Below are 6,965 nucleotides of genomic sequence, written 5' to 3'. Positions count from 1 at the left end.
CCTAACTGTGATCTCTCTGTCAAATAAATAAATAAAATCTTAAAAAAAAAAAAAATCCCGGGGCACCTGGGTGGCTCAGTGGGTTAAGCCTCTGCCTTCGGCTCGGGTCATGGTCCCAGGATCCTGGGATCGAGTCCCACATCAGGCTCTCTGCTCAGCGGGGAGCCTACTTCCTCCTCTCTCTCTGCCTGCCTCTCTGCCTACCTATGATCTCTGTCAAATAAATAAATAAAATCTTAAAAAAAAAATAAAAATATATAATGGAAATCTTTCTATGCCAGCTAAAATACACTTGCATTGCATTTTTTGTATCATATATTTTTGCACTATACAACCACTTACATCCTTTTAATTTTTTACCTACTGAAAAGATTACCTGGTTTACTTTGTTGTGCAGCAAACAACCAAACCATCCCCACTCACAGAGAAGTACACATACCTTCAGGATGCCTGTCCTCCCTCCTCCTTCAGGTTACACCCAAGTGTCAGTATTTCTAAACTATTCAAGACCACTTCCCCAAAGACTGCTGGGAGGTACAGCTCCCGCAGCTTGTCTGAAGGACAGCTCCATAGTATTAACTCCTTTCCCAGGGCAGGGGCAGTGTGTCATTATTGTGGTTGTAAGTGAAGAATGCTAAAAAGACACTAAGAGATACTTGCCTAGTATTTGATGGGGGGGGGGTACAAAAGGGGAAGAATAGAAAGATAGAATGTCTAAACAGTACAGATTTTAAGAATTACTCTTTCTATTTTAGTATTTATGTATAAACATCCAAATATGTGACTGGTGATAGTGTTCTGCAAAGAGAATAGTTATGCTACTATATGGGAAACAAACATTCCATTTTGGAAGTTATATATTGAAATTACTATTTCTAAAATAAATGTTTATGTGTGTCAACCCTGGAAGCATGTAATTTATGTTTATAATTATGTTCTGTGTTTTCCTTCTGGTTACATGTAGAGTTACAAGGTGTGTGAATAAAAAAGTTCTCAAGTTCCAGTATAATTTTTAGATATCATGAACACTTTGTTTCCAAGTTTGCCAGAATGGAGAATATCCTAGGCAATTTAAATAAATTATTTTTAATGTACTGAATTGTATAATTAACCCATAACTTATTTCTGTGTTTCAGATACAATTATTTTTCTAAAAAGTAAGTTTTCATTTATACCCTTTCTGTTATAGACCAAAAAAGAAAAGGAAACAAATTTATTAAATATTAGTGTTTATCAGAATTGCTTACTTTAAAATAAAAGAGTAGAGCAAACAATATATAAAAGGAAGAGATGCAGAAAAGTTTCTTTGTAAATATTTTGTTCATGAATCTGTAATGCTGAGTCAAGTGGTCAACATGTCCCCGCAAAGAAAATGTAGAGACTCCCTAGAAATGGTAATACCTGGAGTGACTTAATAGAGGTCAATTCGAGATTTATATTCTCAGGTCTACCCTTTAATAAGAGGAAACAAAATTAAATATTTTTATTTTCTGAAAAATTTGAGTATTTTTATTAATATTAAGATTAATTAATATTAATTTTAACAATATTATTTTAATTTTAATTTTAATTGATTTTTAGATTAATACTAAATATTAACATTTAATTCTTATTATTAATATTAATATTAATTTTAATTAATTTTAATTAATTTTAATATTTAATTTTATTTATTTAATTTATTTTAATATTTAAATTTTAAATTTTAATTTTTAATTTTAAAATTTAAATTTTAATAATTTATTTTAATATTTAATTTTTATTAATTTTAATTGATATTAATATTAATATTAATTTCCCCCCAGATGATCTTAAGGGTATTTCTAAAGGGGATAAATCAAAGTGGAAACACCCTCTGGATGCAAATGCTACATAATTCGGTTTTTGAATGGGTTTTGAGATAAGCAGTGACTCTCTGTTATTTATACATTAGTTAAGATTAAGGTTATATTTAAAAATGGCAAAATAGGTTAATATGTTTGTCTTCTAGAGCCCTTTGGAATTAAATAACCTACAGATTGATTTATTAGCCCATTTAATCCTCAAAACACTGATGAGGGAGGTATTTGAAATTCTGCTTTTATAAATGGAAAAAATAAGGAATGGAAGCTATGTATTATATGAAATTAAAGATAAGTATGCAGCAAAGTTACAAAGCTGTTATAATAAAAACTCAAGTTGTGATTCAATGAAAGGCATATGATAACTTGCCAAGAGTATTGGCAATCATTTGACAATTTGAGACCTCTAATAATTAATCAATGCTACTTATTGGATTTCAGGAGGGTCCCCATCATTTCCTAAATAATAAAGGCAGTTTAACATGCCTGAGCTGTTTGTAAAGTAACATACATATTCTTACTGATACAGAGCTTAGAAAAGCAATATAAGCATGTTCTTGGAACCATGGACAATGAGTTTGCATTCACAAATTTTACAACCTCGAGTAAGATCCTAGAATTTATTTTGCCTCAATTCTTCATCAGTAAAATGAAGACAAGAAGTGTGGCTAGTTCACAGATTTTGTTGTTACTGCTAGAATTTTAAAAAGGTACTATTTGGGTGCCTGGGTGTCTCAGTGGGTTAAAGCCTCTGCTTTCGGCTCAGGTCATGGTCCCAGGGTCCTGGGATCAAGCCCCACATCGGGCTCTCTGCTCAGCAGGGAGCCTGCTTCCTCCTCTCTCTCTGCCTGCCTCTCTGCCTGCTTGTGATCTCTGTCTATCAAATAAATAAATAAAATCTTTTAAAAAATAAAAATAAAAAATAAAAAGGTGCCATCTTTAGTCTACCTAATAAAATGCTTAATGCTTTGACGTACTATCATTTTCTATCATCATCATCATTATTATATTTAAATTTCAGTTGTTAACATAAAATGCAATATTGGCTTCAGGAGTAGAATTCAGTGATTCACCACTTAAATACAACACCCAGTGCTTGTCAAAAGAAGTGCCCATCACCCATCTAGCCCAAACTTCACCCCCTTTCCTCCATCAACTTACAGTTTGTTCTCTGTTGTTAAGAGACAATCATCCGTTTTGTTTCTTAAATTCCACATATGACTGAGATCCTATTGTATTTGACTTTCTCTGACTGACTTATTTCATATACTTTAGCACCCTCCATGTCATGGCAAATGGCAAGACTTTGATCCTTTTTAAAAAATTATGTTATGTTAGCCAGCATAAGATTTTTAAAAATTTTATTTTATTTTTTCAGTGTTCCAAGATTCATTGTTTATGCACCACACCCAGTGCTCCATGCAATACATGCCCTCCTTAATACCCCCACCAGGCTCATTCATCCCCCCATACCCTCCCTTCCAAAACCCTCAGTTTATTCCTCAGAGCCCACAGTCTCTCATACTTCATCTCTCCCTCTGATTTCCCCCAATTCACTTTTCCTTTGGTTCTCCTAATGTTCTCCATGTTACTCCCTATGCTTCACAAGTAAGTGAAACCATACGATAATTGACTTTCTCCGCTTGACTTATTTCACTCAGCATAATCTTCTCCAGTCCTGGCTTCCATCAGAATTGATGAATACGCAATTTTTGTATCAGCATCATTAGTTTTTGACATAGTGTTCAGTGATTCATTATTTGTGTATGACACCCAGTGCTCATTACAACACATGCTCTCCTTAATACCCATCACTGGGCTACACCATCTCCCAAACTCTGCCCATCTGAAACCCTCAGATTATTTTGCAGAGTCCATAGTCTCTCATGGTCCATCTCCCCTTCTGATTTCCCCTCCTTCAGTTTTCCCTTCCTTCCCCTAATGTCCTCCATGCTTTTCCTTATGTTCCACGTGTGAGTGAAACATATGATAATTGACTTTCTCTTCTTGACCTGCTTCACTTAACACAATCACTTTCAGTTCCATCCATGTCAATGCAAATGGTGGGTATTCATCCTTTCTGATGACTGAGGAACATTCCATTGTATAAATGAACTGCACCTTCTTTATCCATTCATCTGTTGAGGAGCACCTCAGCTCCTTCCACAGTTTGGCTATTGTGAACATTGCTACTATGAACATTGGGGTTCATGTGCCCCTTATTTTCACCACATCTATACTTTGGGGGTAAATAGCCAGTAGTGCAACTGCTGGGTCATTGAGTAGTTCTATTTTCAACTTTTTGAGGACTCTCCACACTGTTTTCCAAAATGAATGTACCAACTTGCATTCCCACCCATACTGTAAGAGGATTCCTCTTTCTCCACATTCTCACCAACGTTTGATGTTTCTTGGCTTGTTAATTTTTGCCATACTAATGGTCTAAGGTGGTATCTCGGTGTGGTTTTGATTTGAATTTCCCTGATCACTAATGATGTGGAATATTTTTTAATCTGTCTGTTAGTCACTTCTATGTCTTCTTTGATAAGTTCCTGCTCATGTCTTTTGCCCATTTTTTGACTTGATTAATTTGGGGGGGGGCATGTTAAGTTTCAGAAGGTCTTTATAAATCTTGGATACCAGCCCTTTATCTGTAATGTTATTTACAGATATCTTCTGCTATTCCATGGGCTGCCTCTTAGTTTTGTTGACTGTTTCCTTTGCTGTGCAGAAGATTTTATTTTGATGAAGACCCAAAAGTTCATTTCTGGTTTTGTTTCCCTTGCCTTTAGAGATGGTGTCATGAAAGAAGCTGCCGTGGTCAATGTCAAAGAGGTTACTGCTTATATTATTATCCAGGATTTTGATGGACTACTGTCTCACATTGAGGTCTTTCATCCATTTAGGTTTTATCTTCATGTATTTTGTAAGAGAATGATCAAGTTTTATTCTTCTGCATGTGGCTGTCCAATTTTCCCAGCACCATTTATTGAAGAGACTGTCCATTAGATATTCTTTTTCCATTAGACATTCTTTCCTGATTTGTTGAAGATTAGTTGACCATAGAGTTGAAGGTCCATTTCTGGGGTCTCTAGTCTGTTCCATTGATGATGTGTTTGTTTTTGTGTTCATTCCATGCTGTCTTCGTCACCAGAGATTTGTAATAAAGCACAAGGCCAGGCATTGCAATGCCCCCAACTTTATTTTTCAACATTCCTTACTGATTCTGGGTCTTTTCTGGTTCCATAAAAATTTTTGGGTTGTTTGTTCCAGCTCTGTAAAAAATTCCAATTGTATTTTAATAGGGATGGCATTGAAAGTGTAGATTGCTCTGGGCTGTGTAGACATTTTAGCATGCTTATTCTTCCAACCCATAAGCATGGAATGCTTTTCCATCTTTTTGTGTCTTCTTCAATTTCTTTCATCGTTGTTCTGTAGTTCCTCAAGTGTAGATCCTTTACATCTTTGGTTAGGTTTATTCCAAGATATCTTATGGTTTTTGGTGTTATAGAAAAAGGAAAAGGTTCAATAATTTCTTTTTATTCTGTTTTGTTGTTACTGTATAGAAAATAAACTGATTTCTGTGCATTGATTTTGTATACTGCCACATTATCGAAATGCTGTATGAGTTCTAGTAATTTTGGAGTGGAGTTTTTGGGTTTTCCACACAAAGTATCATGTTATCTGCGAAGTGAGAGTTTGACTTCTTCTTTGCCAGTTTGAGTGTCTCTTATTTCTTTTTGTTGTCTGATTGCTGAAGCTAGGACTTCTAGTACTATGTTGAACAATCATGGTTAAGAGTGGGCATCCCGGGGCACCTGGGTGGCTCAGTGGGTTAAGACGCTGCCTTCGGCTCAGGTCATGGTCTCAGGGTCCTGGGATCAAGTCCTGCATCGGGCTTTCTGCTCAGCGGGGAGCCTGCTTCCCTCTCTCTCTCTGCCTGCCTCTCTGTCTACTGTGATCTGTCAAATAAACAAATAAAATCTTAAAAAAAAAAAAAGAGTGGGCATCCCTGTCATGTTCCTGATTTTAAGGGAAAATCTCTCAGCTTTTACCAATTGACAATGATATTCACTGTCATTTCATAGCTTTTCGTAGCCTTTCATGGCTTTTCACAGATTTTCATAGATGGTTTTTGTGAAATTGAGGAATGTTCCCTCTATACCTACACTCTAAAAAGTTTTAATAAGGAAAGAATGTTGTATTTGGTCAAATGCTTTTCCTGCATTAATTGAGAGAATCATGTGGTTCTCGTCTTTTCTTTTATTAATGTGCTTTATCACATTGTTTGATTTGTGAATCTTGAACCACCCATGCATGCCAGGATTAAATCCCATCTGGTTGTGATGGATAATCATTTTAATATACTGTTGGTTCTTATTGGTGAGGATCTCGTTGAGTATTTTGGCATCTGTGTTCATCTGGGATATTGGTATGAAATTATCCTTTTGATGGGGTCTTTGCCTGGTTTAGGGATCAGGGTAATCCTGATAGAATGAGTTTGGAAGTTTTCCTTCTGTTTCTATTTTTTTAAACAGCTTCAAAAGAACAGGTATTATTTCTTCTTTAAATGTTTGGTAAAATTCCCCTGGTAAGCCATCTGGCCGTGAACTCTGTTTCTGTTTATTACTGCTTCAATTTCATTACTGGTTATTGGTCTATTCAGATTATCATTTTCTTCTTGTTTCAGTGGTGGAAGTTAATAGGTTTCTAGGAAGGCATCATTTATTTACAGTTTGTTTAATTTATTGACATATAGTTCCTGATCATAATTTCTAATAACTGTTTATATTTCCATGGTGTTAGAAATGATCTTTCCCTTTCATTAATGCTTTTATGAATTTGGGTTCTTTTTTTGTTTTGGGTAAGTCTGGCAAGTGGTTTATCAATCTTTTTTGTTTATTTGTTCTAAGGATTTTATTCATTTATTTGACAGAGAGAGAGACAGTGAGAAAGGGAACACATGCAGGGGGAGTGAGAGAGGGAGAAGCAGGCTTCTCACAGAGCCGGGAACCTGATGTGGGGCTAGATCCCAAGAGCCTCCGGTCATGACCCGAGCCAAAGGCAGGCACTAAATGACTGAGCCACCCAGATATCCCTCGATCTTTTTTTTTTTAATTTTTT

Source organism: Mustela nigripes, chromosome X, assembly GCF_022355385.1.
Source record: "Mustela nigripes isolate SB6536 chromosome X, MUSNIG.SB6536, whole genome shotgun sequence".
NCBI lineage: Eukaryota > Metazoa > Chordata > Mammalia > Carnivora > Mustelidae > Mustela > Mustela nigripes.
The sequence above is the reverse complement of the archived record's forward strand: the minus strand, read 5'-3'. Positions refer to the sequence as shown.